The sequence below is a fragment of the Hyla sarda genome, chromosome 4 (genome assembly GCF_029499605.1).
Source record: "Hyla sarda isolate aHylSar1 chromosome 4, aHylSar1.hap1, whole genome shotgun sequence".
NCBI lineage: Eukaryota > Metazoa > Chordata > Amphibia > Anura > Hylidae > Hyla > Hyla sarda.
Window position 1 is genome coordinate 159,968,594 of NC_079192.1, and position 23,692 is coordinate 159,992,285.

Below are 23,692 nucleotides of genomic sequence, written 5' to 3' on the forward strand. Positions count from 1 at the left end.
CATTGGTTTGTAGTAGACAAGGCTTTTTATAGGCCTGTGTTAGTGATCTGCATTCTGATACAGGTTTCTCGCAGTCATGTGCTATTTTCAGTTGTGGGTGTGAACATGGTCGTTCTATTTTAACTTTTCGCACATTCTTAATGAATGTGTAATTCAATGTATCGCAGCATCTGGTTCACTTCTATTTGTTTTCATTCAATTTGCAGGGCAGACAGTCTTCATAACAATAGTTGGATGGGTGTCAATCCTGCTTCTCCTAAGAGTATAATAAGCCGAGATGCCTGGAAGCAGTTAACCTGACATAAGCCACTACAAGTGAGTGCATTTACAGAAGCTCTTTTCTTTACTGTATCATGCGTGTATAGAGTCTGCTGAGTTAGCTATGTCAGGCTCACATACTGTGTTCTGTATACTATGTATTTCATCTATTGTACATTTTTAGGTTAGAGTCACATGTAACATATTTTGCTGCATATTTTTCTACCCATTCACTTCAATTGGTAGGAGTATACCCAAGAGCAATTACGCAGCAAAATACGGCACGTGTGACCCTACCCTTGGCAGCCATTGCACAGAGCTGCACTGACTGCTGAGATTTGTAGTCTGGGCTGCAAGTAAGAAAAAAGAGTATTCACGAGACAACCAGGACCACAGGAGCTGGAAAAATAACATGGATAACTATAGGGGACACAGAACAGGTTGTGTATTGGGGTGGCTTTGGGGCATTTTTATTTTTATTAACTTCCCTGGAGCACCCCTTTAAACAATCTACATAAAGTTTATAGTCAGTTTGTGACTTCCAGCTCTGAATAATTTTAATTGCAAAATGTTCCTATTGGTAATAAACAACACTACGAAACAGTCATGTAACAACTGCTGACAATCCACTACTTCTGTAGGGTACAAAGTGCACCCTATGGATAGAAAAACATAAGCCCAAGGTGTGCGTTCCACTGTACTGGGAGATTTCTATAGGCCACAGCAGTAGGTCATAACCCCTGACCGGAGCAGCGGTGGTCGGAGCACTGAAGTGGGCAGTACACAGACATACAGCCTCCAGCCATACACTGTATATGGCTGAAGGCTGTATGTCTGTGGGGGAACATACTGCCAACCTAATGTGGGGGAACTGCAACCTATGTGTGGGAACTGCAACCTAATGTGGGGGAACTACAACCTAATGTGGGGGAACTATACTGCCAACCTAATGTGGGGGAACTACAACCTAATGTGGGGGACAGTGCTGTGGAGTCGGAGTCGAAGTTGGACGAAATTTTGGGTACCTGGAGTCTGAGTCGGCAAACAATGCACCGACTCCTACTAAATTTAGATTGTAATTTAAAAAAAGCAAGTTTAAATGTCCAAATTCACAAAAAGTTATAATTAATTACTTCTCTACTGTAAGAATAAAGACCAATGCGTGCAGTGCCTCACATAACCACAAAATGAACACATTAAGTGACCGTGAAGAAGCATGCTTTTCATGTGCTTCACTATATGACACGCAATGCACAATTAGGAGCGGCAATACTTATACTTTCCATAGTGTTGTGTTCTGCTGTTACAGGGAACCCATGGGTAAACTAACCTCTCACTGATAAGGGATTAAGTAAATATGTTTTTTTGCTGGACTAGAGACACTTGTATAAGTGAAGGGAATGGAGGGTCAATAGTTCAAGACTGAAGCTCTAAACCATTGGAAAAACTGCTGTCATTCAACTAAGGCTATAAAAACTTGTAAACTCGATTGTTAGCTTAAACTTTAAACATGACTATGGGATTCTACTAGGGAAATCATGTTTTGTAATAAATGCCCCTTCCTGGATCCTCCCACTGCCCTATCTTCAGCAGCAGATCAGCACACAAACTCTTCAATACTGTAGACTGTTGGCTTCCCTGCCAGTAGTCCTGTGGTAATGACATGTATGTTGCCTTTCTTTCCTACAAGGAATGTTTAAAATACATTTCCATATTAATACAGAGGAGTCAGGGAGTCGGAAGTACAAAGAAACTGAGCAGTTGGAGTTGGAACATTTATCTACCGACTCCACAGCCCTGGTGGGGGAACTATACTGCCTACCTACTGTTGGGGAACATACTGCCTACCTAATGTGGGGGAACATACTGCCTACCTAATGTGGGGGAACATACTGCCTACCTAATGTGGGGGAACATACTGCCTATCTAATGTGGGGTAACATACTGCCTACCTAAGTTGTTTTTTCTAAACTTAAACCTCAGTGTTTTGATTTAATTGCTGTGCTGGCACTTTGAGGGGAAAAAGATGGCGTGCATTACGGTTTGGGCCCTCTGGCTCAAAAAGGTTCGCCATCACTGGTCTAGGCTGTGGATCCACTGTGCTGCAGAGGTGTTGTCCAAGAAGCCCCTAGTTTTTAGCCTTAAAGAGATATTCCGGTATTATAAAAAAATATATATATATATTGCGGATGGTGTAAAAATAAAAAAAAGCTATACGTACTTACGTTATAAGTATAAGTTATACGTATACAGCAGTTAACAAAACATTGTTTAAAAACTAAAATCCCAGGATTGTGTCTGTTTTAACTCCCACTACACTGATGTCCTTGTTTCTTGTCTGTCTGCCCCTGTTCCTCCATTCTAATGTTGTATTTTTGTAGCACTTTCTATTTCTGCAGGAAAGCTTTCCATTAAAATAAACTACATGTCCCATGAGTCACTGCTTCTGACGTAAAGCCTCCCATGTAAAGTCTGTATAACTCATACCCAGAATTTTTTCAAATCTGCCCACTCATTACTGCCAGAGGGGCAATAGATCTCAGTCTATCAGGGCTGAGCGATCAGTTAGTTCATATATATTTCATATGTGGGGCGGATCAACTCATGGCACGGGAGGATGACAAACCTCCCGTGCATCTTGGGAAAATGATGATGCATTAGAGTTAGACCCAAAATTGCTGTCTTATACATTGCTATGGGGGTCGACTAACTGCTAGAACTACTGAGCTTCTGATGGGAGATATTGACCTGCGCTGCAGTACTCCTTTAAAGATCTGCCAGCTCAGCCAATCACTGCAGTGCTGTCCCATCTTGGTCAGTGATTGGCTAAGGGGCCGGTTCTGCTTTCACATATGGTCTTGAAAGCAGTTTAACGACTAATTTGTTCAAAATGTGGAGCAAATTATGTTCAAGATGTAGGAATTTAGTATAACAGCTGGTGTTTTTTTTTATTTGGATGACTTCACAACTATTTATTGAATTACATTTTTTTTGTCTTTTAAACTCCATAAGTAATTCCCTCTTCCACACTGTGCCTTCCCCTAACCATATATTGTAAATGGTCCATATTATTTATGCTTTCATTAACTCTTTTGCATGAAACTTGAAGCTGCCAAGTTCTCCCTTGAGAAATGGACCATTTTAACTTGTTTCCGGTAAATCCCCTGTCTATTGCAGTAACCCTTTCATACTGAAGCCTAATGGCTAAATGTGGCACTTAAGTGAGCATCAATTGGATTTGTCTTTTACCAGCACAGCAAATGCAATAATGTAAGGTAATAAAAAATACATTTGTGGAAATGCTTTGTCGCAGAGTAAAGTTTGGCCAGAGCACGTGCTTTTTTGTTGTGTTCCTTTCGTGGTCCATAACAGATCATTAAAGATGTAAACCATAGACATTTTTCATTGTAGAGAATGGGTACTGTTCATGGAAACTATAGCATAAGCCTTAGAAGACCATTAAAACTAAGAAGTTTATCCAAAATAAATAAGTGTTCTTTACTACTAATAAACGCACACAATCATGTACAACCACTGACTGTAGTTAGCCTTTGCTCTTTCTTTCGTTGACTTTCTTTAGCCACTGTGCTGTGTATTATACATATTACGTAAAGGGGTTTTAAAAAATTAGCACATTTTGTTACCTGAAGAACCAGCTTTATGAATGAACATTGCTAAACCTTGTACTTGGTTATCTTTGGTGCTTCTATAGACTATGAATGGTGGGGAGGAAAAGACTGCACTGCCGTTCCAATCATTGTCGTTTGGGAGGCCTGTTATTGACATGTTCCCCTGTTATGAGGTTTGTTGAATGTCTGAACATTCTATGATTCATAAATCATACCTCATACACATGAAAGTCATTTCTTTTAGTAAAAGGGATGTATTTTACCAGGTTATGTTAAAGAAAAAATGATTGAATTACTCAATGTTGAGGAAAAAAAAAATATGAAATTGTCAACAATGAGAATCCTAGTCAGTAATTTGATCATCCTCCTTGGGCTTTTATAGCAATCTGAATTCTTTGAGGACATCCCTAATGAAAAGTTATATTCTACATCAAGCCATTGCCAAATTTCTTAAGTAGTTAGCTGGTTAGCTGAGCTGTGATTGACAAAACAAGCCAATATTGCCCTGTTTAATAGGACAGCTATCAGCTGAAGAATGAGCACAGGCCTTAGATTTGCCTTGCTAAAAAATTGATTGTAGGCTGCATATCTGCCCCTATAATAGGGGAAGCAGGGCAGACAATGGATGGAAGCAGGTGTTGTTATAGAATTTTTAAATGATCTATGACGTGTGCGCTCATTTACATTGTGGAAAGCTAATGTAATAGAGCTTATTAAGTATCCCAAAACATCATAATTAAATGGGCACTGTTAGATTCAAAAGCTTTTTATATGTTGTACATATTGGCAAAACATTCACCTTTCTAATAGACTTAATTAGAAAAATGTATTTCCTTTTTATAGAAATCATGGCTTATGAAATCATGGCTTTATCCAAGCTGAAGCACAGGCATGGACAAAGTCCAGAAAGTGGGGGTGGGCTAGCACTCCTCTGTGCTGTCTGATAGGACAGGAGAGAGCACAGAGGAGTACTATCAGACAGGAGAGAGCACAGAGGAGTGCTATCAGACAGGATAGAGCACAGAGGAGTACTATCAGACAGGAGAGAGCACAGAGGAGTACTATGAGACAGGAGAGAGCACAGAGGAGTGCTATCAGACAGGAGAGAGCACAGAGGAGTACTATCAGACAGGAGAGAGAACAGAGGAGTTCTATCAGACAAGAGAGAGCACAGAGGAGTCCTATCAGACAGGAGAGAGCACAGAGGAGTACTATTAGACAGGAGAGAGCACAGAGGAGTACTATTAGACAGGAGAGAGCACAGAGGAGTGCTATCAGACAGGAGAGAGCACAGAGGAGTGCTTGCCCACCCTCACTTCCTGGACTTTGTCCATGACTGTGCTTCAGCTTGGACAAAGCCATGATTTTATAAGCCATGATTTCTATAAAAAGAAGATACAGTTTTATTATACAGTATATTAGAAAGATTAATGTTTTGCCAAAACTGTCAGTTTTTGTATCTGACAGTGCCCATTAAAAGAGGTTTGACCACCTTAGACACTTAAAGGGGTACTCTGGTGGAAATACATTTTTATTAATTATTTTTTAAATCTCATGCTGCCAGGGAGTTAAACAGATTTGTAAATTACTTCTTTTTTTAAAATGAAAGTATTTATTAATAACTTTCATGTTTTCGGCAAAACAATACAAAACTAAGATAACATAAAATAACATACAGCCGGATGCAGAAATCCCCCCCCCCCCCCCCAAAAAAAAAAAAAAAAGCAGGATTAAACAAATGCCAACACATGCTCATCGAAGCAGGTAGGTGAGGAGATCCATTTCCAGCCGACATTAAACACTAAACGAAGACGCAGACCACACACACATACGCTCACACACATTCCCGGAGTGTCCCTCGCTTCCCTCACCAGAATAAGGACAACCCTCCTACCCAGGAGAACCAACCCATTCTGGGGGTACAACCGATTCTCCTATAATAAGCCAAGGCATCCAGATTTTGTCAAATTTCTTAGGGCATTTACGACTAATGTACAACATCCTGTATAACGGTACATATTTTTTAACTAAGTTGAACCACCGTCCAATAGAGGTAGTGGAAGTTTCCTTTCAGGCCATAATCAGAACTTTCCGTGCACAGAACATTAAAAATCGAATAAGTAGGCTCCTATAAGAGCCCGAATCTAAGTCAACAACACCCAACAAACAGACAAACGGGGAAAACACACATAGGAATTCCAAGTGGTCCGACAGGAACTGTAGCACCTCCCTCCAGAAGGGTTCTACACAAGGACAGCTCCACGTAGCATGGAGAAGAGAGCCCACATCCGCATGACATCTAAAACAAACATCAGAAGAAGAGACAGCCAAAGGGGAAAGCCTAACCGGAGTGTAATATGAACGAAGGATGAGCCGAACCTGAATAAGCAAATCTCTTGTGCTAACCACCGTGGGATAATAGGACTTAACAACTTCTCTCCATTGATCAGCCGTCAAATCAGGTTTATCCCCTGCCCTTTTCGCAAAGGCCAACTCAAATGGATTAGGACCCATGCATAACCCTGAGTCAAGGGTTTAGTGAGGTCAGTGGTTCCCAGAAGCAACTCTACTTCAGAAAAGGCCGGGGTCACATCAAGAGAGCCAAACTGCGCCACCACCGCATGTCTCAACTGGAAGAACCTAAACTGGGCACTTCGAGGTAGATGAAAGCGGTCGCACAATATCTTGGAATGAAGGGAAAGTAGGAAACTCCCCAAACAAGTGCATGGCGAATTTGACTCTGTGAGCGCTCCAAAACCATGCAGCCTCCAACTCCTGCAGGTGCTCAAAATGAGGATTCCCCCACAATGGTGCCCTGGGAGACATTACTGGTAGTGGAAAGCGTCTAGAAACCACTGACCACACCTCGGCCACTGTTCTAATAGGAGGCAGCAAGTTAGAAGCGGAGGTATATCTGTACAGGGTATTAGTCAGTGTTTCATATGAATCCATGAGAGCTCCCGCTAGAGCAGTGGAAGCGTTCGCCAGATCCAAATCAATCCACCAGGCAGCATACACAAGTTGAGACGCTAGGAGATGTTAGGAGCAGCTAAACCACCCCTCAGTTTAAGCGCGGATGTTTGTCCTGCCAATAGAAGGACCTCAGAGCGCGACTCAGCCTCGTAAAGAATCTCTTAGGGGGAAGCACAGGAGAAAGATGGAAAAGATACAAGAACTTAGGCAAAACAATAATTTTAAATATATTAATCCTGCCTGCCAGAGATAGGGGTAAAGGGAACCAGGCCTGTAATTTAGCTGTCACAGATAACAACACTAGATCCAAATTCAACCTTACATAGTCCTTTAAACAAGCAGAGACCTCCACTCCCAAATATTTAAAGTGAGAGACCAACTGCAACCCGTGAGGAAGCGATGAAACCAGGCCCGTCGTCACAGACAATGGCATCAAGGACAACTTGGCCCAATTGACCCCGAGACCGGAAAAGGAACCAAAATCATCTAGAACCAGAATCAACAAAAAAAAAATTCCCGCTGGAGTACCCCTTTAATAGAATGGCACGTTAACTTTGTTTGTGAACAGGAATGCAGAAACTCCATTTATATACATGGGATGTGAATTGTTGTTGGATTGGACAGCACCACAGCCAAATTTGTATGAAAACCAGAACATATAGTTCTTGACATTTGCTTGTATCATAGAGAGCCAACAGAGGATAGGGAAATGACAAATAGTGCTCACCTTACACAACCTATTCTATACATCTGCAGTACCATTCATATAAATTAGGTTGTAAGAGAGTGGTTATTTACTATTAATGTAATATTAATAATATTATCACTGTTTGCCCTTATATTCACAATGTGCAGTACCTACTGTAATTATATATATAAATTCATACTTAACCCTCCCCCATATACGAGAGTCATGTTGCCTTTTTTTCATGATTATTTTTCCCAATAGAAATATGCAGTTAAAATAGCTGGGGGTCATGTGACAGGTTGACCCTCATAGCTATGCTTAGGTTAATGTGTAAGGTGGTAGTCAACCTTGCTAGAGGGAACAGTTAGTGCTGGGCGGTATGACCAAAAATGTATGTCACAGTATTTTTTCTAAATTATGACGGTTTCACGGTATTTAACAGTATTTTTTTTAAATGGGAATTTTTTTAATTTCATTTCTTTTTTAAAATGGGAAAAGGGGGGTGATTGTGACTTTTATTGGGGGATGGGTTAAATGATCTTTACTATCCCCTTAAAGGGGTACTCCGCCCCTAGACATCTTATCCCCTATCCAAAGGATAGGGGGTGAGATGTCAGATCGCCGTGGTGCCGCTGCTGGGGATCCCCGGGATCCCCGCTGCGGCACTGCGCTATCATTACAGCACAGAGCAAGTTCGCTCTGCACGTAATGATGCGCAATACAGGGGCCGGAGCATCGCTATGTCACGGCTCCGCCCCTTTCAATACAAGTCTATGGGAGGGGGCCCGACGGTCATCACGCCCCCTGCCATAGACTTGCATTAAGGGGACGGGCCGTGATGTCACGAGGGGCGGAGCCATGATGTCACGCGGCTCTGTCCCCTGTATCGCCCGTCATTACGCACAGAGCAAACTTGCTCTGTGCTGTAATGATAGCGCAGTGCCGCAGCGGGGATCCCGGGGATCCCCAGCAGCGGCACTGCGGAGATCTGACATCTTATCCCATATCCTTTGGATAGGGGATAAGATGTCTAGGGGCGGAGTACCCCTTTAAGGACGCAGCTTATTTTTACCTTAAAGACGCAGGCCTTTTTTGCAAATCTGACCACTGTCACTTTAAGCATTAATAACTCTGGGATGCTTTTACTTTTCATTCTGATTCCGAGATAGTTTTTTCGTGACATATTCTACTTTATGTTAGTGGTAAAATTTCGTCGATACTTGCATCATTTCTTGGTGAAAAATTCCAAAATTTGAAAATGTTGCATTTTTTTTACTTTGAAACTCTCTGCTTATAAGGAAAATGGACATCCCAAATAAATTATATATTGAGTCACATATACAATATGTCTACTGTATGTTGGCATCATAAAATTGACATGTTTTTACTTTTGGAAGACATCAGAGGGCTTCAAAGTTCAGCAGCAATTTTCCAATTTTTCACAAAATTTTCAAAATCAGAATTTTTCAGGGACCAGTTCAGTTTTGAAGTGGATTTGAGGGGCCTTCATATTAGAAATACTCCACAAAGGACCGCATTATAAAAACTGCACCCCTTAAAGTATTCAAAATTACATTCAGTAAGTGTGTTAACCCTTTAGGTGTTTCACAGGAAGGGCAGCAAAGTGAAGGAGAAAATTCAAAATCTTAACTTTTTACTCTCGCATGTTCTTGTAGACCCAGTTTTTGAATTTTTACAAGGGGTTAAAGGAGAAAAATCTTCCTAAAATTTGTAACCCAATTTCTCTTGAGTAAGGAAATATCTCATATGTGGATGTGAAGTGTTCTGTGGGTGCACTAGAGGGCTCAGAAGGGAAGGAGCAACAATGGGATTTTGGAGAGTGAGTTTTTCTGAGGGGGCATGTCAAATTTAGGAAGCCCCTATGGTGCCAGAACAGCAAGAAAACCCCCACATGGCATACTATTTTGGAAACTACACCCTCAGGGAACGTAACAAGGGTTCCAGTGAGCCTCAACACCCCACAGGTGTTTGACAACTTTATTTTAAAGTTGGACATTTAAATGAATAATTTTTTTTTTAAAAATGCAGTTTTTTCCCCAAAATTTTACATTTTTACAAGGAGTAATAGGAGAAAATGTCCCCAAAATTTGTAACCCCATCCCTTCTGAGTATGGAAATACCCCATGTTAGGACGTCAAGTGCACTTCGGGCGCACTACCATACTCAGAAGAGAAGGAGTCACATTTGGCTTTTGGAAAGCAAATTTTGCTGAAATGGTTTTTGGGGGCATGTCACATTTCGGAAGCCCCTATGGTGCCAGAACAGCAAAAAAAAAAAAAAACACATGGCATACTATTTTGGAAACTGCACCCCTTTTACAAGGGGTAAAAGGAGAAAAATCTTCCTAAAATTTGTAAACCAATTTCTCTCGAGTAAGGAAATATCTCATATGTATATATCAAGTGTTCGGCGGGTTCACTAGAGGGCTCAGAAGGGAAGGAGCAACAATGGGTTTTTCTGAAGGAGCAACAATGGGAGAGTGAGTTTTTCTGAAATGGTTTTATTGAGATTATGGAGAGAGAATTTGGTTGGAATAGAAGTCGGGGGCCTTGTGCATTTACAAAGCCCCCCGTGGTGCCAGAACAGTGGACCCCCCCCCCCCACATGTGACCCCGTTTTGGAAACTACACCCCCACAGAATTGAATAAGGGGTGCAGTGAGCATTTACGCCCCACAGGTGTCTGACAGATTTTTGGAACAGTGGTCCGTGAAAATGAATAATGTAAATGCACAAGGCCCCCGACTTCTATTCCAACCAAATTCTCTCTCCATAATCTCAATGGCGCTCCTTCTCTTCTCAGCATTGTAGTGCGCCAGGAGAGCACTTGACGTCCACACATGGGGTCACATTTGGGGGGGGGGGGGTCCATTGTTCTGGCACTATGGAGGCTTTGTAAACATGTTGCCTTCAATTCCGGACAAATTTTCTCTTCAAAATCCCAATGGTGCTCCTTCTCTTCTGAGCATTGTAGTTCGCCCGCAGAGCACTTTACATCCACATATGGTGTATGTTCTTACTCAGAAGAAATGGGGTTACAAATTTTGGGGGGCTTTTTTCCTATTTTCCCTTGTGAAAATGAAAAATTTAGGGTAACACCAGCATTTTATAATTTTTTTTTTTTTCTTTAATTTTCCCATCCAAATTCGTCAAACACCTGTGGGGTGTTCAGGCTCACTATACCCCTTGTTACGTTCTGTGAGGGGTGTAGTTTCCAAAATGGGGTCACATGTGGGTTTTTAATTTTTTTTGCGTTTATGTCAGAACCGCTGTAAAATCAGCCACCCCTGTGCAAATCACCAATTTAGGCCTCAAATGCTCATAGTGCGCTCTCACTCCTGAGTCTTGTTGTGCATCCGCAGAGCATTTTACGCCCACATATGGGATATTTCTGTACTCAGGAGAAATTGCGTTACAAATTATGGGGGTCTTTTTTTCCTTTTACCTCTTGTGAAAATAAAAAGTATGGGGCAACACCAGCATGTTGGTGTAAATTTTTTTTTTTACACTAACCGGCCGATGTAGACCCCAACTTTTCCTTTTCATAAGGGGTAAAAGGAGAAAAAGCCCCCAAAATTTTTAACTAAATTCTCTCGAGTATGGAAATACCCCATATGTGGCCCTAAACTGTTTCCTTGAAATACCACAGGGCTCTGAAGTGAGCGAGCGCCATGCGCATTTGAGGACTAAAATAGGGATTGCATTGGGGTGGACATAGGGATATTCTACGCCATTGATTCCCAAACAGGGTGTCTCCAGCTGTTGCTAAACTCCCAGCATGCCTGGACAGTCAGTGGCTGTCCAGAAATGCTGGGAGTTGTTGTTTTCCAACAGCTGGAGGCTCAGTTTTGTAAACACTGCCGTACAATGTTTTTTATTTTTATTGGAGGAGACAGTGTAAGGGTGTGTATATGTAGTGTTTTCCCCTTTATTATGTGTTAGTGTAATGTAGTGTTTTTAGGGTACTGTAAACCTGCCCGTGTGAATGTAGCCTGTACATTCACATGGGGGCACAAACCTCCAGCTGTTGCAAAACTTCTTTTGCAACAGCTGGAGGCACACTGGTTGTAAAACCTTCAGTTAGGTTCTGTTACCTAACTCAATATTTTCCCACCAGGGTGCCTCCAGCTGTTGCAAAACTACAACTCCCAGCATGTACTTATCGCCGAAGAGTATGCTGGGAGATGTAGTTATGCAACAGCTGGAGGGCTACAGTTTAGAGACCACTGCACATTTATCTCCAAACTGTGGCCCTCCAGATGTTGCAAAACTACAAAATCCAGCATGCCCAGACAGAAAACTGCTGTGTGGGCATGCTGGGAGTTGCAGTTTTGCAAAATCTGGAGGGCCACAGTTTAGAGACCACTGCACAGTGATCACCAAACTGTAGCCCTCTAAATCTTGCAAAACTACAAATCTCAGCATGCCCAAACGGCTGTCTGGGCATGCTGGGAGTTGTAGTTTTGCAACATCTGGGGGGGGGGGCTACAGTTTAGAAACCACTGTATAGTGGTCTCCAAACTTTAGCCCCCCCCCCCCCATATGTTGCTAGGCAACTACTCAGTAGTCTTCACCAGGGAGCCACGAGGGAGACGTACGTCATCGCCGCCCACCGCCCCTGGTCAGGTAAGGGACCTCCGCCGGTCACGCTACAGTTCCCCTGTTCTGCCCGGATTACCGTCAGTGGGCAGGACAGGGGAACCTAACTTTAACCCCCCTGCCCCCGATCTGCTATTGGTCATCACTTCTTGATGACCAATAGCAGGGATAGGAGGGCTGGCACCCCTGCCAACTAACTCCTATCCCTTCAGGGGGACCGGGGGTGTCTTGGACACCCCGATCCCCCTGATTTTCTGGGTCACAGGACACCGGTATCACCCGGATCTGCCAAAAATCGCATGTCTGAATTGAGCGGCGATTTCCTGCGATCGCCGACATGGGGGGGGGGGGGGTACTCAGGACCCCCCCTGGGCATATGCACGGGATGCCTGCTGATAGATATCAGCAGTCATCATGGTCCAGTCCCCGACCGGGCTAGCGGCGGGGACCGGAATTCCCACGGGCGTATCCATAGGACTAAGGATACAGATAACTTTTTTTTTTTTTGCAATGTTATAGTCCCCATAGGGGGCTATAACATTGTATACACTGATCTTTTACATTGATCATTATTATCCCATAGGATAACATTGATCAATGATTCTGCCGCTTGACTGCTCCTGCCTGGATCTCAGGCACGAAGCAGTCATTCGGCGATCGGACATGCAGGAGAAAGGTAGGGGACCCTCCTCGTGTCCTCCAGCTGTTCGGGACGCCGCGATTTCGCCGAGGTGGTCCCGAACAGCCCACTGAGCTACCCGGCACTGATTAGCTTTCACTTTAAACGCGGCAATCAACTTTGAATGCCACGTCTAAAGGGTTAATAGCGCACGGCGCCATGATCGGTGCCGTACGCTATTAGCCACGGGTCCCGGTCATTGCTAGGTGCCGGGCCCGACACGCTATGACACGGGGCCCGCGTTATAGGAAGGGAGCGAGCGGAGGGTCTACAGGTTGGCCCCCTGTCCCCAACAGGGTATACACTCACCGGTATTGTGGTATATGAAAAATTCATATATAAAAAAAAAAAAAACACCTTTATTCGGTATGAACTGGTATACCGCCCAGCACTAAGAACAGTACATCGAAGGTAGTCTGCTCCCTTCGCTGTAAAATGACTGATGCGGTGTCTTGCATTCATTCATGCAGATCAAGTCACTAAAATCTTTCCATCCAGCAATGCAACTTGCCAGGATCCCAGAGAATCCCACATTATTGGTGCCCTTTTATGCCAAGACAGGGATTGACGGTTGTCATGGATTGAGAATATTGGATGCACCATACAAAGATCGTATACAGGGACAATGGTGACAATGAATTGTTTTTTCTATTCATAAGTTTGCAAATATATGTATACTTTTACATTTGAACTCTTTCTGATATTTTTCTCTTTTTACACCTTTAGGTCCCAGGAGACATGGCTCATAGACAAAGCCCACCCAGCATCTTTGAGCATAGAATCTAATCCGCATATCTAATTGGACTGCAAGGTGAGTGCTTGTAAAAAAAATAGACAAGTACATTTCACGCTTTATGTCAGAAATATGATTCTTAATGTTTTCAATCTTCTGTCAATGGCTGTACAAGTGTGAAATATGCCTGTGGCTGAAAGCGAGACAAAATGCTGTTTATTTAAATGTGTGATCCTCCTGGCCTCTTAAAGAGCTGATTGTCAGAGGGGTCTTGTAGGCTTGACAGACTGGCACCAGTTTACCAAATGTTGAAAAGAGCTCTGCAAGCCTATTCATGTACTTGACTGGACTAACATAATAGATATGTATGAAAAGGACAGTGTGAAAGACCGGGAGCAGCTCTGAATAGGCAGTTACAGGATTGGCTTCTGCTAGAAAAACCTAGTATATTATGGGTATTTTGAGACATATTCATATTTTACGATCATAGAGAAATGGAGAAATTACATATAGTATTGATGTTGCCAGTCACAACCAGTCAGAGGTTTCTTCTCCTTCCTTCCCCAAGGTGTGTGTGTGTGGGGGGGGGGGGGGGTTAACCCTTAAAAGGAATGTGTGTCAGTGATGAGAGGTAGGGGAAGGCGGAGGAATAAAGATAAACCAGGAGGAACCATGCACTAAGAGTCTTTTTTTATATGGAGGTTGGTGTATTTGGCTGCTCTGCTTTCACATCAGTAAAGCTAAGGGAAGATGGTTACCTAGTTAGTTTGGTCGAAAAAAGACATACATCAATAAAGTTCAACCAAGGAATTGAAGGGAAGGGTATAGTTCTTTAACTTTGCTATTACTTGTTTAATCACAAAAAAAAAAAAAAAAATTATTTACTGATATGGTTTTAGAAGGCTCATAAGCCACAGTATATACTGTGTATATATACAACGGTATATTAAGTGATTTCGTTGTTTTTTGTCTTGGAGAAAGTCTACCACATGCGCATGACAATGGAACTAAATGCCAGTAAAATAACAGTTTAATGATATGTAGAGGCTGGTATACCAGAGCCATAAAGGTTTTACAGAAAAGTGCATTCAAATACCTTCATATGGCATGGGTGTATTGATTTAATTATGGCAAAGGATATGTAACCCTTAAATAGGCATTGTCTTTTCTGCAAACTTTGCATAAGTACATGAGAAACTTAAAGGGGTACACCACCCGTAGACATCTTATCCCCTATCCAAAGGATAGGGGATAAGACGTCTGATCGCGGGGTTCACGCCGCTGGGGTCCCCTGTGATCTCAGCTGCGGCACCCGACGTTCCTTTAGAACGTCTGGTGCACCGCAGGAGGCATGTGACATCACGGCTGCGCCCTGCTTGTGACGTCACGGCCATGCCCCCTCAATGCAAGTCTATGGGAGGGGACGTGACGGCTGTCACGCCCCCTCCCATAGACTTGCATTAAGGGGGCATGGCCGTGACAGGACGAGTGGGGTGCGACCATGACGTCACAAGCCTCCGCTACGCATTGCCAGTCAACCGATGTCTAAGGTGCCGCAGCCGTGGGGGTCCCCAGCATCAGGACTACCACGATAAGACATCTTATCCCCAATACTTTGGATAGGGGATAAGATGTTTAGGAGCAGAGTACCCCTTTAATACAGTGAAACCTCTCCAAAAGACCACCTCTGTGAGAAACCTTTCCAAAAGACCACCCCCTTACCCAAACAAGGTTTTTTTGTGACCGAATTTTATTTTCACTTTAATTATTCATGCTTTAAGAACGCCATCCCCCTAAGAGACTGTTTTTTTGTGCAATTTTGGGTGGTTGTCTCAAAGAGATTTGTGTAAAAAAAATCTAATATAAAAATCTTTTTGATCTATCTAATCCGAGAAAGAGGCTCATTTTCTGCTCCCCTCTACTAATCGTATCATTCACTCTAAACCTTCTTAAATGTATCTTGTGTTTACAAGAAAGACTGTAAGCTCACTAAGGGATCAGTCTACTTGCTACCCTTAGAAGTGTATGGAGAGGGGAGTTGGGAAAGAGGGAGAGCAAACGGAGACTACATGTAGAGTACACAAGCTTATTGGGAGTATTAGATTTACCCCAGGGTTTCATTCACAGCTTAGACTGCTCACACCTGCTCTATAATGTCCTCCATGCTATCCCTGTTTTATAGAGTTATAAGGCAACAAGGTCTCGTCTTGTGTGTGTGTGAATTGTTTGGTAGCCATACACCAACTAGCTCAGGGACAAATTAACATTAGATGTGAAACTTGCAGAGCATAAATCTGATCAAAAATGCTATATACAAGTTATATAATGGCCAGAAGTTATATTGCTTCCTTTGTACACACACATGACAGCTTATCCTGAAAAGTTTCCTGAAAAAAGTATGTTTCAAAAGTTAGGAACAGAGTGATCTACAGGGTGGGCCATTTATATGGATACACCTTAATAAAATGTGAATGGTTGGTGATATAAACTTTCTGTTTGTTGCACATTAGTATATGTGGGGGGGGGGGGGAACTATTCAAGATGGGTGGTGACCATGGCGGCCATTTTGAAGTTGGCCATTTTGAATCCAACTTTAGTTTTTTCAATAGGAAGAGGGTCATGTGACACATCAAACTTATTGGGAATTTCGCAAGGAAAACAATGATGTGCTTGGTTTTAACGTAACTTCATTCTTTCATCAGTAATTTACAAGTTTCTGAACACTTATAAAATGTGTTCAATGTGCTGCCCATTGTTTTGGATTGTCAATGCAACCCTTCTTCTCCCACTCTTCACACTAGCAACACCGCAGGAGAAATGCTGGCACAGGCTTCCAGTATCCGAAGTTTCAGGTGCTGCACATCTTGTATCTTCACAGCATAGACAATTGCCTTCAGATGACCCCAAAGATATTCCAATGTCCTGTTCCAATTTTTGTTTTGCCCATTCTGCAAATTCAGTGTGCCGATCTGGGTCATCCTCGTTGAGATGCTGCAGTAGCTGGAGTTTGTAAGGGAGCCATTTGTGAGTAGCTAATATCCGCCGAAGGGATGTTCGACTAATGCCACTCTCCAGTGACATGCGGCGAGTGCTACGCTATGGGCTCTTGCTGAATGAAGCTAGAATAGCCACTGATGTTTCTTCCTTAGTGACAGATTTCATGCGTCCACATTTTGGCAAATCCAACACTGAACCAGTTTCACGAAACTTAGCAAGCAGTTTGCTAACTGTAGCATGGGAGATGGGTGGTCTCGTAGGGTGTCTTGCATTGAAATATGCAGCAATGACCGGTAACTGCGTTCACCAGACATCAGCACAATTTCTATCTGCTCCTCACATGTTAACCTCGACGACATGTCAATGGCTGTAAACAAAGAGAAACTTGTAAATAACTCATGAAAGAATAAAGTTACGTTAAAACCAAGCACATCATTGTTTTTCTTGTGAAATTCCCAATAAGTTTCATGTTTTACATGACCCTCTTCCTATTGAAAAAACTAAAGTTGGATTCAAAATGGCCGACTTCTAAATGGCCACCATGGTCACCACCCATCTTCAAAAGTTTCCCCCCTCACATATACTAATGTGCCACAAACAGGAATTAAATATCACCAACTATTCCCATTTTATTAAGGTATATCCATATAAATGGCCCACCCTGTACAATGAAAGTTTGATGTGTTCTTTGGGGACCTTTCCACAAAGCACAAGGGATATCTAAAGTCCAAACAAAGGTTGGATGCATACTAATGAATTGATCCTGCCTATCAATGAAATCTAAATTAGTGCACAATAAAAATCTTGATCTTTTGACATTTTGACGTTTGTGTCTGATTAGTCAGTGTCTATCATTATAAAATCCCTGTGCAGAGCTTTGGTCCCCTTTAGGCTTGGAAAACTAAATTCACTTTCATGTCAAATGTATTTTTTTTTTTTGCCTTATTTTGAACACCTGAGGACACATTGATGTTGGCTTTTGCAAGTCTTTCATTTTCAGAATGCTAAATAGATTTAATAGATTTATTTTCAAATATCCCATCATATCAGTGGTAGAACTGCGATGATTTACTCTAATGCAAAGAGTTTTCCCATTTTAGATTGTGTAGACAACAACTGGAATCTTCCAGCATCTGAACTTTGTGCAAGTTTATATACACTGCAGCGGAATGCGAAACAATACAATACAGCGTGTTACCCACCTTAAACGTTTCAGTCCGCATGTTGCTCAAAGGCTAATAAAAGTAAGTATAAGCTGCTTTGCGAATGGACCTCAGCTCAGGAATCATTCATTGCCACCATTACCAACACTCCTAAAGGGGTACTCCACTGCTCAGCGTTTGGAACAAACTGTTCCGAACGCTGGAGCCAGCGCAGGGAGCTCGTGACGTCATAGCCTCACCTCCTCATGACTTCATGTCCCACCCCCTCAATGCAAGTCTATGGGAGGGTGCATGACAGCCATCACGCCCCCTCCCATAGCTTTGCATTGAGGGGAGGTGACGTCATGAGGGGGCAAGGCTATGATGTCACAAGCTCCCGGCATGGCTCCAGTGTTTGGAACAGTTTGTTCCAAACGCTGAGCAGCATAGTACCCCTTTAAGGAACTACATTTTATTCTGCATGAATGTGAACAATGGCTCTCCTCTCTCTAATGTCTATACACTTTGCACAGTGATATATAAGCTGGGCTAGTCTTACAGCCTAAAAATACTCATTGTATTTTCTGGAAAATTAATAGTTAATAATCATGTGCAGATTTATTATGTCAAATCACAACTAAATTGAAGTCCCTCTTTCAATATCTTAAAACTGTTCCTAGATAATGGAAACACACTATGGCTAGTAAACTTATGGGTTGGGGCCTCTAGATCCTTGTGGGCAGGGCTCTTGATGCAGAAAGTTTCTTACATAGATGGGGGTGATATGGTTAAGGCAGAGGAAAAATTAATGATCTTATCGGACACGTATGAGCAATATTTGATTTATTTCATATGGTTTTGTTTCAACACAATAGTAAACAGATAAGGTAATTATATAAAAAGGCGGAATAGTTTATATATATTTTGGGGCAAAATAAAAAGCCTATACTTACTCATTTTGTCACTGACCAAATATCTCTTCCTCTCCGGTTTTCTGTTGGAAATGCTGCAATGACGTCCTGTATATTGAGCATTTGATTCTTCGGTAATGCACTGCCCTTGGTGGTCACCTGGATGGAAGTAACCCATTTTAAGCATGTTTTCATGTATAGGTTTTACTTCTTTTTCTTCTTCTCTTACATCCGCTCACACTGCAGCCTTTAAATGATCACAATCTGCTGAATTATCATTGTGCATTTAATTTAAAGGGGTACTCCCGTGGAAAACATTTTTTTTAAATCAACTGGTGCAAGAAAGTTAAACAGATTTGTAAATCACTTCTATTAAAAAATCTTAATCCTTCCAGTACTTTTTAGGGGCTGTATACTAAAGAGAAATCCAAAAAAAGAAATGCATTTCCTCTGATGTCATGACCACAGTGCTCTCTGCTGACCTCTGCTGTCCATTTTAGGAACTGTCCAGAGCAGCATATGTTTGCTATGGGGATTTTCTCCTGTTCTGGACAGTTCCTAAAATGGACAGCAGAGGTGCACTGTGGTCATGACATCAGAGGAAATGCATTTCTTTTTTGGATTTCTCTTTAGTATACAGCCCCTAAAAAGTACTGGAAGGATTAATATTTTTTTTATAGAAGTGATTTACAAATCTGTTTAACTTTCTGGCACCAGTTGATTAAAAAAAAAAAAAAAAAAAAAAAAAACGTTTTCCATGGGAGTACCACTTTAATTCCACAAATAATTGAAAAGTGAAATTTCAAGTCATAAACACATTGCAGCCCATGTTCTTGCTATAGTTCGGTTAGACTATTGCTAGAGAAGACGTGGCAGAAATGCAGAATGATTTGTCTGCATTTGCTGGTCAGTAGTTGGAGAAGATTTATGTTACACACTTCACTTGTCTAGGAAGTTGTACAGAGATCATAATAGATAAGCGTTATTATAAACACATTTATGAACATTTTTATTTGGTTGCTTCAGCGGATTATAACAAAATGATACAAAAAATTAGGTGCACAAAGCAGTAATGTGTTTTTACTGGATTCTAAATGATAATTGATGATGTTGTCATCTTGGCTGTAAACACTAAATCAATCCTGACAAGTCATTGAAGCAGTAGTGGGAAGGAATCTATAATGGACCTCAGCAGCATCCCATTTCACTTACCTCTCCCCTATAACCACTGTATTTTTCTTTCTAGATGTCCCCAATTTGTGAATGGCTCTGTAGATTTTACACCCTGTTTGTGCACTGAGACTATGTTTGACTAAGGAAATATGTATAGAGAATTCCATGGACTAGAATAAAATAAAAACCACCCATGCATTAATGCCATTGAGTTCTGTTTCTTCTGTTTCTTTTTTTTGTGTTTTACAATTTGCTTTACAGTACCAGCTTTATTATTTATTTATTACATTTTATTTTATTTAGATTTTTATTTTTACCAGTCCCGCAAGAGAACTTTGACCGCCATCAGCAGATCATTGTTATTATACACTTCACGAATACTCTAGTGCAGTGTATTCTGCCTGTCAGCGTAATGCCAAGAGGCAACGTATCTATGCAGACACCCGTTGCTGCCTTGGAAGCCTATTGGCAAAGGTGATCATGTCGCTGGAAAGTTTATTGGGTGAATGGCGCAGAGATTACTTACATGCAGCAGTCACAGTTTGACTGCTGAAGAGTTTATCTACCAGGAGCAGTGAAACTTGCAGCCGAGGTCCTTCGATCCCTGCATTCCAGTGCCTTATTCCAGTACCACCGTAAAAAAACAACATACTAGAATAAGTATTCTTAATGACCACCATAAAAAGATGTATCGGCGGTCATTAAAGGAGTACATAGGAGAACAGAGGAGAACACTCTGCCCCGGCTCTCCCCATGCAGGAGGCATGTAGAAATAGGTCTACAGACACGCCCCCTCCATGTATCTCTATGGTAGAGGTGGAGATGCAGCATTCGTGCTTCCTCGCCTCTCCCATAAAGCTGAATAGAGGGGGCAATGACACGAGCATTAGCCGCGCAGAGCCGCAGCAATGCCTGGTTACCGTAAGGGAGATCTTGGGGGTTCCAGCGGTCGGACCCCCCCCGCAATCAGACACTTATCCCCTATCACCAGGCTAGAGGATGTGTTCTTTGGCTGCAGTACTCCTTTAAGAGAATAATTAGTTATTCCTTCATAATTTAGCATTAGCTCCTTGCCCATCACATTCGAGAGATCCACTCTCCAGTATGTCTTTTTTGATCAAACGGAGGATTGAAGGGAGATTCTTCCTAATATCTATGGGAGATACTTCCTTAAAGTCTACACCTGTGATTTTTTTCTCCTAATGGATATAAAATAAATAACTAAGAAGCTTTTCAAAGGTTACAGTTTTGTTTATGTGGTTCCTATGCAGACAAGGTGTCTCCATGGTAACACAAACTATACTTTTAAGTCCCACAAAAATATTCAGAAAATGTACAAACATAGTCACAACATTCGATCCATTAAACTCAATGGACCCACTGTGAATAAGGCATGGTATGTGTTGGCTTCCATTTTTGCTGGTACCCTGTATATCAGATATAAATGGTGCCATTTAACACAAACAACTTTTTAAGATCCAACCAGACTAGATTGCATTTTACTCCCCCTTTATACTCCACCACTTAACCTAGGACAAAGAGTTGTGGGGAAAAAAAAATATATAATTGTGGCTGGAAATAATGTATTTTTACTAAGATTGCATACTTGCCTTGCTTTGAACTTCCAAGAGATTTGCAATAAGGAAAGAGCTTCTGAATTCCCTCCGGAGCAGGCAACTCTCCTGCATGACTTGCAGCGGGAATGGATTATTCTGCACCTCTCAGCTCAATTATTCTCTAGCACTAAGCATACCATCTTTACCTCGAATTCCTCAAGGACCCCTCTAAGACAAAGAGAATTAACCTTCACTCTTTCTGACTACTTGTAAGCTTTGTTACAGCCATTAGGTTAGTAGTTGCCCCTTAATATATGCCACATTTTTCTAATAAGTTAAGTTGCCCTTAAGTGGCTCTAAAATTCTTCTTATGCTTAAACAAAGGCCATTTATGACAGAATATCTACCAGTGATGAGGATCATCGGGGAAATAACCTTTAAATGTATAGATCTGAGCACTATTATACTTAAACCTTCTTGTACTTGAAGATCTTGGAAGGCCCATTGAAAATCTGTAGCTCTGTAGTTTCCAACACCAGGAGGAGGGAACTACAGGATCCTAGGATTACCACAAAAAATATCGAATCAGGTATGTAGGGAAGTAATTGATAAATGTGGAGGCTTAATCAAAAAATATAGAATCTGGTATGTAGGGCAGTGACTATTGATTGGTTTGTGAGGCTTACCCTAAAAAATAAGGAATCTAGTATGTAGGGCAGTGACTATTGATAGGTGTTGAAAGTTACCCCCCTAAAAAAAAAAAAATGTAAATGTGTAGTATGAAAAGCAATGAATATTGATGGGTAGCACATCTTTAAGTTATTATGTAATTCTATATATGGTTTTAATGTCCTCTCCTGGGTGCCACTGATAAATTAGTACCATCCCTTAAATGTTAAATAACCAACTCAATACATAGTATATGGTCATGTATGGCTACCAAGGGACTTTGGGACTGTGTAATTAAATGAGTAGATAATTTAGAGCTACTCTTCCATATCCTTCCGGGTGAAATGTCATACTGTTTGTGGCACAATAGCATTTCCTATTTAAATGGTTACAACAATAGTCCAATCAATTTTTGATGTAACACGTTTAAACATCACTTCCTAGACGTGGATAGGTGTAATGGACTGGTTTAAAGAATCACAGGCCTCTAGGTTTTTCAAGAAAAGATTTAGTGGTCAGTTTTTAAATGCAAAATTATAAAAATTAAAATAAAAAGAAATTTAACATTTTTTATATAGATGTGTTCAGAGAGTAAAAAAAACTATAGCTGACCAAGAGAAAAAATAGCAGGTATTCCATCTCCCGGTGCTCTCCATCTTTAGTTGAAGATTTATTACCTCCTTCCACCACCTTTTATTCACTAGCTTTATATACATCTTTTTTCTTGTGATGCTGACAAGGAGAACGTTATTGGAAGTTTTTCTACTAGATTTTTGTTTCTTTTCAACTTTTTTGTCTCTTAAAAGTTTGCAGGAAGATGTGGAGAATTGATGTAACATGTCATAAGCTACTCAAGCTCTGTCCCTGTACAGGTTATCCCCTGAACACCAGAATCCACAGGTTTTCATAAGCCGGAAGTGAAGTTGTAGACCCCTGGATATTGTTCCATAATCTCGAATAATTGAAAAAGCCCTTAAGAAGTAAAGACATAGGAGGTCTCAATAGCAGCAAGGGTGCATACTACTGGGTTGTGTAATAAAGGACTTGAATGACTGGAGGATTCCCTAATGCAAGAAGGTGGGGAAAGGAAACGTAATACAATGGAGGAATGTGAGGAGTGTTTGCAGAAATGAATGTGCCTGCAGTAGAATTATTAGGCCTGTTAAAACTAGACAACCTAAAATGGATGAAATCTTCATATCTGAAGCACTCCCACATCTCTGCTCCTAATAGCCCGCTAACCCTTGTGTTTGGAAATGTTGCTTTCCCAGTCAGCCTTCACCCACCCCCCCCTCTCTTTCCTGAATAAACACAGAAGTGGGGAGATGACCTTTAGGGACTTCCTTGACACGTTTGCCTTAAAGCCACTTGCCTCTCTAGTTGGAGATGGTCCACCCTCTCTTGCCTCCACTTTTCAATACTCACCTCTTTTATGACTGCTAAAACGGAACTCCAACTCCATTGCTCACTGACCTCTTTCGAGCACCTGTGTGCCTCCACCTTGAAAGTAAATCGTCCAATCATTGTATTGTACAATCTCTTCTTGGATTCTTTTAAGGACCAGCTTCTGCTTTTTCGACTTAGTTGGGAAAAGGCAGCGGGCCACTCATTCATGGAGGAGTGGGTGACGGCTGTGCCCACATGCCACTAAAACATCTATCTCTTG

At 41.6% G+C, this 23,692-nt stretch overlaps 1 protein-coding gene across 12 annotated transcripts in view; it reads left to right on the forward strand.

The window, feature by feature from the left end:
• OTUD7A (OTU deubiquitinase 7A) overlaps window positions 1–23,692 on the forward strand; it is a 249,575-nt gene that overhangs the window by 79,488 nt on the left and 146,395 nt on the right. For 7 of the 12 annotated variants that reach the window (XM_056572520.1, XM_056572518.1, XM_056572519.1 and 4 more), the window contains 3 exons: window positions 207–315; window positions 13,572–13,656; window positions 17,676–17,819. The gene's annotated coding sequence lies outside the window, so the exon portion shown is untranslated. Of the gene's footprint in view, window positions 1–206; window positions 316–13,355; window positions 13,474–13,571; window positions 13,657–17,675; window positions 17,820–23,692 lie in introns of those variants that run through there. The other 5 variants (XM_056572525.1, XM_056572528.1, XM_056572527.1 and 2 more) reach the window with 5 other exon arrangements.